This window comes from Hakea prostrata, chromosome 10, assembly GCF_041222555.1.
Source record: "Hakea prostrata isolate BN-2017 chromosome 10, UWA_Hpros_2, whole genome shotgun sequence".
Lineage (NCBI taxonomy): Eukaryota > Viridiplantae > Streptophyta > Magnoliopsida > Proteales > Proteaceae > Hakea > Hakea prostrata.
This window is the reverse complement of record NC_142609.1, coordinates 14,368,407-14,381,182: the sequence shown is the minus strand read 5'-3', so window position 1 is coordinate 14,381,182 and position 12,776 is coordinate 14,368,407. Positions and strand designations below refer to the sequence as shown.

The window sequence follows — 12,776 nt, the reverse complement described above, 5'->3', positions numbered from 1 at the left end:
CTGCAAGAAAGGTTAGATGCGGGCCGGCTTGTGTGCCGGGCAACCGCCTCCGATGGCAAAGTCAGATAATGAATAGAGTAAGGACTCGTGCAAAAGCTACACAAGATTATACTCATAATGTATTGAATGCTTATCGGAGGGGTATGTATATGCTTTTATATTGTAAGTGTTACCTTTTATGTATTAGGTAAGTTAACCCGACAAGAGCCGTTGCCTATCCGGAGATTTCGCCTTTTTGTTATTGGCTCCAGCACAGTCGGTAGCGGAGTTGATTGTCCTTATTGGGAGAGGCCACCCTATTTGGGATGTGCGTCTCATTCGTCACAGTCGGTAACGTCCCAACTATATGTGAAGCCCCACTCGGGTTATACCCGATCAACCATGAAGGTTCCGTATCACATATAAACCACTAAGAGAACTAATAGATCTATTAGGGTGAGATTGGGCCCGGTTTCTTGAAACCTTGACCTTAGATTCTAGGAAAATTTTTAGCACCACCCATTGAGTTGCCCCCTAAAATTAGTGTCGCCCCCTGAGTTATCCAATTGATCTCAATTAGACCTCCTAAAATTTCTTTTGAGTGTATTTGTTTTAATTTTGTTTCAAGGAACTCTAATTTTGTGGTAAAATATTCCTTATCAAATATTGCCCTTTCAGTTGAGTGGCCGAAAGTTTGGCAAAATGCCAATGCTTGGCTTTTGAATCTATGTAATTCAGATGTCAATGTCTATACTAGCTCGAGTTCTGAATGAATTTGTTTCTTAGGAAGAGAAAAAAAATATGCCAACTTAATACATATGAAAATTTCCTAGAGGCACAAAGAGAAACTTTTACGATAAAAGGAGGAGGTGAAGACAACTAACATCTCAACAATCTAAAAAGTTTTGAACCTCTAGCAAGATAAAGTGCTAAATAATTTTCAAACCTAGAGACAAACAAAATTGAAGAGATTCAAACAGGTAGAAAGAGGATAAAATAGCTTCCACAAGGCTACGACATGACCAATCTAAGGAGTGATCTAGCCCATTAACGGCTCACAACGCAGCCTAGCAATCTGAAAGACAAGTTTACTTTTATGTTTAAAGACAAAGCTAAATTAATTACATCCCTAACTGCCTTAAATTCTTAATGAAGTTGCTGAAAAGCCAATAATTTGCAACCGATCTAGTTGTCCCAAGCTGCATCCACATACTCGTTGAAGTAATCTTTCAGATTTTGTTGGACAAGAGCTGTTGTTGTCACCTCCCTTTGGTAAGAATAGAAGTCTACAACATTATACACCACATGAAGCGAACTGACTCTGTTTGGCCAGAGCTACTACTGAAGACAAAATCAAACTAATCTTTGAGAGTATCACTTGAAAAGTTTCACATCTTCAATCCAAGAGGAGAAGCACAGCAACACTGCTAGGCATAAAATAACACATGAAAAACAGATTCATAAAAGGCATCACACAGCCAACATAATTGGGTTTGGGAACCCTCTCTGTCAAGTAAACCTTGGCGTAACACGGCATGATACGCATGAGAATTTTTGTTGGGTTTGAATGCTCTTTGTCGCTGGTACGAACATATTTTATATATAATTCTGCAATAATTCGTCCCAAGGAGAGCTTTTATATATTATATTTTCCTTTCTTGATTTCGATGACATGATGACTGCTTTCAAAGGTCCCATGAGCATCAAGAGTGGCAACGTACAACGTAGGCTTTGAATTTCATCCCCCAACAACTATGACAGCCATTAATGGATCAGTCAAGAACTTCCTCAAAAGGACTTCGATCGATCGCCTAATTGATCCTGTCATGACTTCGGTAGGGCCGGAGAAGAGTTTATAAATATAAGCAAACTTCATTATATTTGTCACTTCTTCATCGCAATCTGTTGTCTTTGTCTTCATTTTTTTTTGTCTTCATAATTCGTTATCAGATACGAAAACAGAGAAGAGTTGCAGAAAGAAATGAAAGACGCAATAGTTCTTTATCCGATTCCTACAATCGGGCATCTAGTCTCTATGGTTGAGCTGGGCACGCTTTTCCTCCGCCATTACCCACAAAGTTTCTCCATCACAGTTCTCATATCAAGTTACTCTCCTAGCAGTGCCGCCATTAATTCTTACATGCAACATGTCTCTCTCACACACCCTTCCATAATCTTCCATCGCATCCCTGCGCTTCCCAATCCTCTTCCACAATCATCAATAACTTGGCACCCAGTTGCAAAATTCCTTGAATCAATTCGTCTCAACAACCCAAATCTTCTACAAACCCTCAAAACCATCCTTAAAACTTCCTCTGTTGTTGCCTTCGTGATTGATTTCTTCTGCCACCCAGCTTCCCCTGTTGCCACCGAGTTGGACATCCCTCTTTACTACTATTTTCCCTCTGGCGCTTCTATTGTTACTTCAATCCTTGACCTCCCAAACCTCCATAAGCAAACCAACAAGAGCTTCAAAGAGCTTGGCTACTCCACTGTCCTCAACATCCCAGGATTGCCCCCAATTCGAGCTTCACAGATGATATCTTCTACACTCGATCGGAACAATCATATTTACGATAAGATCTTGGATCTGGGCATGAATCTTCCCAAATCAACGGGAATTATAATAAACACTATTGAGGCACTAGAGCCCAAAGCAATCAAGGCTGTCAGGAATCAAGCAGCGCCCATTTTCTGCATCGGACCGTTGGTTGCAGAACCCAGAGAACAATCTGCTGCTGCCGATTTGTTGTCATGGCTTGACAAGCAACCAAGTCGGAGCGTTGTGTTCTTGTGTTTTGGCAGCGGTGGGGTGTTTTCGGTGAAGCAGATTGCAGAGATCGCTATTGGGCTTGAGAGGAGTGGACAAAGGTTCTTGTGGGTTGTGAAGAATCCTCCTCTAATTGACCATGAAACCAAGCGACTGCCTTTGTTATCTGCCATGACTTTCGATCTTGAAGCTGTGATGCCTGAAGGATTTCTGGAGCGGACGAGCGAGAGGGGTTTGGTGGTGAAGTCATGGGCGCCGCAGGTGGAGGTGTTGAGTCGAGAATCGGTGGGTGGATTCGTGACTCACTGTGGTTGGAACTCGATTTTAGAAGCAATTTGTGCTGGTGTGCCAATGGTGGCATGGCCACTCTATGCAGAGCAGCATCTGAACAAGGAGGTTTTGGTGGAAGAGATGAGGGTGGCGCTGCCAATGGAGGCGGCGGAGGAGGATGAGTTCGTGGCTGCTGCCGAGGTTGAGAAGCGAGTCAGAATGCTGATGGACTCGGAAGAAGGGAGAGACATAAGGAATCGCTGTCAAGAGATGAAGGAATCGGCCTTGTCTGCGTGGGCAGAAGATGGATCCTCTCGGATTGCTTTTACCCAACTTGCCGAATCATGGAATCGGCCATGACCATTCCCGAGTCGTCACTCATATTAATAATATAAGTTTCATTTTTTTTCTTTTTTTGGTAAGATAAGTTTCACATGTTGATCAAATCTTTGAATATTATGCCTCAATTGCCATGTAACTAAATTCTTGGATGAACCTGTGAAATTATTACTTATTAGGCAAACGCAAAAGCTGCATTCATTCATATTAAAGAAACAAGTCTCCAAAAGAGCATTGATTCCCCATAACGAATAGGCCAGCAAAAAAAATATAAAAAATTGCCTATCCAGTGCTCCACTGGGTCCCCCAGTTCCTCAGAAGCACCTCGAGGTGCATTTAATTGTCTTGCAAGATTGTCGGGATATTCCGCTAACTCATTATGCCCACTAGTCCAAGGATATCCTCTCAAAAAGAAAAATAGTAGACTGTGCAATACATCTAGGTGGATGTAACCACCAAAATTTTTACATGCTCCAATTGCTTGTGAATTGAAAACAGTATCAAGAAAATCATTAGAAATTTCTATGGATCCATAAAATCTAAAAGAAATACAAGTGAAGAAACATAGTAATGATTAAATGTCACTGATGACAACAAAAGAAGCTCAATCAATTCAAGTTGAGGATCCTTTCAAGAAGTGGTTCCAAACCCAAGTAACATATTTATGGATGAACATGTGAAAGTGATGCCAAAGATATATGGTAAAACAAAGAGAAACAGCCAACGCAGAGCTGTTCTAGTGGTTGAAATAAACACTTCTTAGTAAAGAAGTCGTAGGTTTGATTTTATTGAGGCATATTAATATCCCTTCCCCCAACTTAATAAAGCCCCTTTGTTAAAATATAAAAAAAAAAAAAAAAAAAAAAAAAAAAAAAAAAAAAAAAAAGAAATAAAAGCATAGTCGACCATACAAAGTTGGAGGGCTGAGCTTCAATCAATTAGTGTTGTGCCGATATATTCAAAAGTCAAATAAAGAGGAAAATAAAGACAATACTAGATTGGAGAGTCAATCTTCAATTGGTCAAAGATACAAAGGGGAAACACCTCTCATGAGAGGGAAAAACTACTTGGAAACTAGACAAAAACACCATCCTCACTGGATTTCTATTCGAAGAAACCAGAGAAAGTAGCCTGAGAACAAAACCACATAAGAAAAAATCTTAACCCTCAATTAAGGGAAAAAGAAAGAGAGACGAAAATTTTTGTTCGTCTCTCTACCAATCACTACTAATGCTTGAATCTTGTTCATGTTTTCACTACATATGAAGAGGGGTCCCCTAATAAATACACAATAAGTTATATAAACTAGCCACATGAAATATTCTAATTCAATGACTAAGATAAATCTAATGAATATTTTTAGAACTAAAATATTATACATGACGGATAAACTCAGATAAAAAATATATATATATGATTAAATCCTATAATTCATTAAAAACTTACTGAAAGATTCTCTCTCGAAGAAAAGGAATCAAATACCATATAAAGCTTGAAAGATACCATTTTAATATTGGATTACTAAAAAACGAAAATACAAGATTTGGTTTGATTGGGTTTGACAATATCAAGTGATGATGCTTTTATAAGAAGAAGATGAGTCAAGGAAACTAGTTTTTCAAAATTTTTTTTTTTGGTGGAATAGTTTTTCAGGTTTAAAGCAGACGACGAAAGTTATCTACAAAGACTTCAATCATTGTCTTACGCTCATCGATTCTCAGCTCTTTGTTCTTACACGACCAAGATACTTGAGAGCGTAGAAGGAGAAGGAAATGAAGGGCACCATAGTTCTGTATCCACAACCTGCAACCAGCCATCTAATCTCCATGGTTGAGATGGGCAAGCTTATCCTTTGCAACTACAACCATCGTTTCTCCCTCACAGTTCTCCTATCAGACAACTCTTACCGATGCAAACTTTAATCGTTACATGGATGATGTCTCTAACAGAGATCCTTCAATAACCTTCCATCATTTCCCTGCTCTTTCAAACCCTCCTTCCCTTCCACCATTACCCAATTTTCACCCAGCTTCAATAACCGATTTGTTGTCATGGGTTGACAAGCAACCAAGTCGGAGCGTTGTGTTCTTGTGTTTTGGCAGCGATGGGGTGTTTTCGGTGAAGCAGATTGCAAAGATCGCTATTGGGCTTGAGAGGAGTGGAAAAAGGTTCTTGTGGGTTGTGAAGAATCCTCCTCCAATCGACCATGAAACCAAGCGGCTGCCTTCGTTATCTGCCATGAATTTCGATCTTGAAGCTGTGATGCCTGAAGGATTTCTGGAGCGGACGAGCAAGAGGGGTTTGGCGGTGAAGTCATGGGTGCCGCAGGTAGAGGTGTTGAGTCGAGATTCAGTGGGTGGATTCGTGACTCACTATGGTTGGAACTCGGTTTTAGAAGCAATTTGTGTCCCATGAACGATGGGAAAACCGCATAAATTACCTTCAAGTTGAATAAATCAAGGACTGTATCTTCATTCCAATTATTCTACTCTGATATTTGGGGCTCCTCTTCGTCATCATCTAAGCAATGTTATAATTATTATATTTCTTTCTTGGATGATTACAACATATTTACATGGCTTTTTCCATTTGTACGTCATTATGATGCAATTTCAGTATTCAAGCAATTCTATTATTATGCAGCCAATATCTTTAATTCCAAGATTCAAAATTTTCAATCTGATGGTGCTAGGGAATATGAATATTTTGTTCATTTTTTTAAGGAGAATGGTATATCTCATCAGTATTCATGCCCACACAGTTCTGAACAAAATGGGAGAGTGGAATGGAAGCATAGACATATAGTAGAAACAAACCTCGCTCTTATGGCTCATGCTTCAGTCCCCCTTATTTTTTGGCCTGCCGCCTTTGAAACGGCTGTCTTCTTAATTAACAAGATGAAACGGCTATCTTCTTAATTAACAAGATGCCTATACCGATACTTGAGAATAAATCTCCATTTCAGTTTTTATATCACAAAGATGCAGATATTTTATTTCTCAGAATCTTCGGATGTGCATGTTTTCCTTAATTACGATCTTATAATAAAAATAAGTTGCAAAATCACTCCAGGCAATGTATCTTTCTTGGATACAGCAGCTCACACAAGGGGTATGTATGTTATGATCCAACTCTTGGCCGATCATATATCTCTAGACATGTGGTTTTTTATGAAACCAAGTTTTCTTTTGCAACTCAACCTCCCAACCACCCTTCCCACTCTCACTCCACTTCCACCATAGTTACAGCTAATAATCTCTTTTCAAATTCAAATTCAAATTCAAAATTTGAAATTTCCCATACAACACAAAATTCAAATTTTTAATTTTGCCACCCCACCCAAACTTCTAATTCAAATTCAAATTTTGAAATTTCGAAAACTCTATCCCAACCTCTCACTGCACTCGAAACTCTAGTCCATAACACACCTGAAAACCTAGCCCAAATAACCCACCCGAAACCCTAGCCCAATCAACTGAACCTCAACCTTATCATGTGCAAACCCAATCCAAAATAGGTCATCCCAAACCCATCTCTAAACTAAACCTCCTAGTCACCTCTTTTGTTGATAATCCTGAAACAAAACCCACCTTATATACCACTGCCAGTAAAGACCCCAAATGGAGGCTTGCTATGAGTGATGAATTTGATGCTCTCTTATGTATTGGTACTTGGAGTCTAGTTCCTCATCATCCCCATATGAATTTGATTGGAAATAAATGGGTCTACAGAATCAAACGAAACAATGATGGCTCTATTTCACGTTATAAGGCTCGTTTGGTTGCCAATGGATTTTATCAGCGTGAAGGAATTGATTATTTTGATACTTTTAATACCGTTGTCAAACCTACTACCATATGCTTGATTTTATCGCTAGTAATTGCTCAAGGATGAACTCTTTGCCAATTGGATGTTCAAAATGCATTTTTAAATGGTGAATTATTTAAAGAGGTTTACATGGTTCAACCACAAGGTTTCATTGATCTAGAGAGACCTACTTATGTATGTCACCTTCAAAAAGCTTTATATGGTTTAAAACATGCCCCTAGGGCATGGTCTCATCGGCTTTGCAGTTATTTACTCACTTTGGGATTCTCACAATCCTCATCTGATATGGCACTATACTTTCATACTTCAGCACATCAAACAATCTATCTTCTTGTATGTGTGGATGATATTATCCTCACTGGATCTAGTTCTTCCGAGGTTAATTCTGTCATTATAGCCATTGGCAAGGAATTCGCCATCAAAGATCTTGGTGACTTAAACTACTTTTTAGGGGTCAAAGTCACTCGCTCATTTCACAGTTTACATCTTTGCTAATCAAAATATTCTTCAGATCTTTAATGAAGGACCAATATGCATGAAGCAAAATTAGTAGCAACCCGCCAACCCCGACCTCCGTCACCAAAGCAACCTTTGAGGAATCTCCCTCTATGATGATCCGTCCCATTATAGAAGTACAATGGGTACCCTTTAGTATTTGACTCTCACACGCCTTGATATAGCATTTGCTGTCAATGGGGTTTGTCAATATATGCATCGCCCTACAATTGATGATTGGGCTGCGGTTAAGCGAATTCTTCTTTATCTAAAAGAGACCCTATCCTATAGGATTCTATTTTAGCCAACTAATCTTTCTCTCACTACCTTTAGTGACACAGATTGGGCTGGTTCACCTATTGATCGACGATCTACAAGTGGCTATTGTGTCTACTTGGGCCCTAACTTGATTTCTTTGAGTTCCAAGAAACAACCACTGTGGCCCGCTCCTCTACGGAATCTGAGTACAAAGGGGTTTCTAATGCTACCGCTAAGTTGATATGGTTACGTCAGCTACAGCTTGAAATTGGAATTGTCACTTCTGCATCAACTCTATACTGCGATAATATTGGAGCTACTTACCTTGCTGCTAATGGTCTTTCATGCACGAACCAAACACATCGAGATTGACTATCATTTTGTTCGTGAACAAGTCGCCACAAAAAAAATTTCAATCCGATTGGTTCCAATAGAAGACCAAATCGCAAACATTCTCACCAAAGGCTTATCTGCTCCAAGATTCAAAATTTTAAAATCCAAGCTCATTGTTTGCTCTCAAACAATGACCTTGCGGGGGAGCGTAAAGGATAAGCCTTTGAATTCAAATTCAAATTCAAATTCAAATTCAAATCCACCATAATTAATTCTATCCTCGATTGATCTTATCTTCAACCGATCAAGAAGAATTTGAGTTATAGTTAAAGTATCAACAAGTTGTAATTCAAATTCAAATAATAATTAATATACATCTCCCACTCACTAATTTGAGTGTGGAAGAATTCTCTCTCAAACAAAATTCTAACTTCCTAGATGTAGAGAATTTGGATTAGCGACACATGTAGGGTCGCTTGATCAACTCAAATTCCTGGGTGAAAAGTGTCACCACTCTCTTCATTACCTTTATCTAATCAAAATGGTAATCTTTGTGTGGTGGTTAGCTCAACAAATCGTTGATGACTCAACCAGCCAGTTTATTCTTCCCACGCTGCAAAAGTTATTCATTGATTTTGGTTCAGTTTGGTTGCAAAGAAATGGTGAAAGTGAAGCACAGGGAAGAGTTTGTGCTTTCTATGAAAGTGCGTTTTACCTCCCCAATGAAATATTTACATATACTATGCGATCAAATCAACAAATATACTTTACATGATGAACGAAATCGAACTCAATAAGGATAGGCTACATGAGTCCGTGCAAACAAAGGGGAAAATTTATTGAAAATAAGTGAGTGAAATAACTAAATAAATAAATAAATAAATAACATAGATATTGTCTTCTGGTCTGGCAAAATGAACCAAAGATGGAGACAGGAAGATGATGCAAATGATATACGAAAGAGTCTTGGTGTCAAAGATGATTCTTTAGCTGTTTTACCATGTGTCAAAAGAACATTGCCTCCATGGATTAAACAAAAGCAATCCTTCTTGTCAAAACAAAAGTGATTAGGAAGTAACATCCAGGCAAGAATACAGATTAGAAAAAAAAAGGATAAAAGATTGCTAATGTTATATCAACCACAACAGTATCTTACCAACAAAAGTAAATTATACTGTTTAATCTTGATGTTGGAAATTAGAGAAGTGGCATGATGCTTGAGAGGATAAACCTAAAAAAAACTCATCCATAGGTTTCCTACACATATTCATAGATGGAAAAAAAATTAGAAAATACTAAGTACAATGAGTGTAACATTAAAAGTAATCGAATAAGTGGTTACCCAAAATAATAATTATAATAATAATATGATAAGTTAAAAATAAATAAATCGTCTTACCTAGATAAAAGTGAAGTAAAGCTAACATTGTCATCCATCTAATGACACAAATTTGGTTTATTGTCTGGTGCTGGAGCTAAAACTTGTGAGTCTTGTATTTTTATTGGGTTTTCTCTTTTCTTCTTATGTCTTCGGGTCTCCTCCCAACCCTTCTTCCGCCTACCACTTACACACTTTTGCTTTTTCTTCAACCTTATTGTAGACGTAGGGATCTTATTACTACTAACCACTTGTGAACCATTAGAATCAATGATAGTACCAAGCTATATTTGTAATTCTCGGGCCACAGTTCTTACCAAAGCATAACCTTCGGCTGAATTTGAAGCTTGTTTTGCTAATCTGACTTTCTAAATTAACATCTTCTTCAACTTGTTTTCCCTCGTTGTCCATCACTACCATATTTCTTGCTGCTTGTGTCCATATTTTTAGACTATATGTTGTAGGTATAAATTTAACATCTAATACATCCAAAACTTTCAAAGAATGAAAACAAAGAATACCAAGTGTTTCATAATTGTAACAACTACAATTAATCATAAACTCATATTTGTTGCAAAATACTTTGTACTCACATTTTGAATTCATAACTCCAACAACAAATTCATCCAGAGTATTATTTTCATTTCGATTTTGATGAAGCAAACACTTACCTAGTTATACTATTCTTGAAATAGGTAAAAATTTACAGGAGTGTAGATTTCCCCAGCTTGTTTTATAATAGGTGAAATTAAAAACATTGTCCTTGGAAGTTTGTTTCTTGATTCAAATTCAACTTTTAACTCGTTCTCTCGCTTGGCAGCCACAACTCTTTTAAAGTGTGTGAAAAATTGTACAATGTCCAATGTGAATTTTAAATACTTCTTCAATTCAGCGTTTACACTCTCACTAAGTTGTGTACTTCTCATACCTAAAGTAAAGGTATTTCTCATGTAGCATATAACCCACTTGTATTTTAATCTATAAATTCCTTGCAACCATGAATTATGAGTCACTCCATATTTGCTCAATAAAAATTGTCATTCATCATCAAACTGTATTTCCTCCTCATATTGATATATGCACCTTTTAAAATCCTGAAGAAAATGTGAACCATCCTTCATTAAATTACCCAACTGCTTGATGCTATTTTACATTATATGTCATATGCACAGTCCATGCCATGTCTCAGGCCACACCTCATTTAATACTTTTGTCATACCAGCATATTGATCTGTAAAGATGGTAATAGACTTTTTTTCTCCATGTGCTTTTGTAAATGCTTCAAATAACCACATTAATGATTTAGTCGTCTTATCATATAAAAGTGCCGTCCCAAATATAACAGTTCTTCTATGATGATTAATCCCAACAAATACCCCAAATGGCTTATATTCATTGTTTGTGTAAAATGTGGTGTCAAAGCTAATAACATTACCAAATAATAGATAATCAATGATCATTCTTGGATTGGCCCAAAAAATATTAGTTATTTGCTCATCGCTATCCAATTATATTAAATATGTAAAAGAATGATTAGTCTTACGTTGCCTTCCAAAATACATCAGCAAACTCCCTGCCTCACCATAAGATAGTAAATGTTGTCTTTTAGTTTGGAGGTAACTCTGATGATCCACAGGAGTGTAACCAAGGTTCTCCTTCCCATCTGCTTGCCTATCCATATACTCTTCGTGAAGTTATGATTGATTCGTCTTTCCTGCTCTTATTTGCATAATCCATCTTAACACTAAATCCAAGACTTCGTCCATATTTATTGTAAAAATCATAAGCCTCTAATTCTGTAGCAAATAACATACCAATTTGAGGCTTATACTCGACATCTCCACCAAACTCATTTCCAGGTCAATTGTTGGGTTCTCCATAAAATGGTAAGATTATGCAAATAATGCGCATAAAAAAATTAAAAAAAAAAAAAAAAAAGTCAGAAACATTTTTATGTACCCAAAAGAAACAAGTTAAAAACATTTTGAACAACAGATAAATATTATTACGCTTTAATTTCTAGCTGATTAACATATCAATTTTGGGGCTTTAGGGTATTTGTTCCTTATTTCTCTTTGTTTTTCACATTTTGGTGGGTTTAGGGTTGGGGGGGCGAGTGGAGGGAGTTGTAAATTCTTGCTTATACCTGCCCCTTTATGGCACAGGAACACTGACCTGTTTCATTCCTTCTCTCTCACTCTGCTCCTGTTTATTTACTTATAATTTCTAAGTTAAATATCATTTTTATTGTTGATACGATATGATTTCATACACTGAAAAAATTACCAAGAATAAGAGGAAGCCACCCTCGTTTGTGGACTTTTTAGAGGCATGCAAACAAGTATAAAAGCTCCAAGGATAAAAAAAAATCACAAATACAGCTGCCAAGATAATTGTTTTATTCCAAACCAAAACAATGAGGAGGAACATCAAGCTGGTGGTAACAAACATTAAACTGATGACTGCGAGACCTGGGTAGACATCAACCGTCCATGGAATTAAAAAGCCATGCTTAGAAACTAGAACATGAAGCAGATTGGAGTTACAAAATCACTTATAGAAGTGAAAGAAGAAAAAAAAAGAGAAGAAAACTAAAGGTTCAGAGTATCAAATCAGTAGGAGCAATAATGAAATGATTAAACCAAAGGACCAACATCTCACAATTAAGAGTTTGTGAGTTAAATGCTCCTTGTGGGCATGCTTGTCTCAAAAAAAATTATAGAAAATGCAGTGACTAAATATGGCCTCATGATTTCAAACACTGATTTCAAAAAATTAAATATCGTATCAACTATCAAATACAATTGGGTTTGTATTGTTTTTCAGGGAGGTGCTTTCGTTGCTTGAGAATGTATTCAAGAATCAATGGTTTTCATTGATTAGAAAGAGATGAAGAAAGGGGTTCTCAAATAAGAAAGAACATCAATGAAGAAGAAAGCAAGAGATGTGGAAGAGACATCATAGAAGAACAACAATTAGAGGGAAAGAAGATCGATGGAAGAACAAGAGAGAAGAAGATGGAGTTGAAATCATGGGAACACAATGGGAGAAAAATGGAAGAAAAAAAGAAGTCCTGGGCAACCATATTTAGAACTAGATCTAAAAAATGGGTCATAAGATGGGTCA

The 12,776-nt window shown here is 37.2% G+C and overlaps 1 pseudogene; it reads left to right on the top strand.

The window, feature by feature from the left end:
* Positions 1-1,664: 1,664 nt before the first annotated feature.
* LOC149002074 (UDP-glycosyltransferase 88F3 pseudogene) lies at positions 1,665-3,528 on the top strand (annotated as a pseudogene).
* Positions 3,529-12,776: the final 9,248 nt, after the last annotated feature.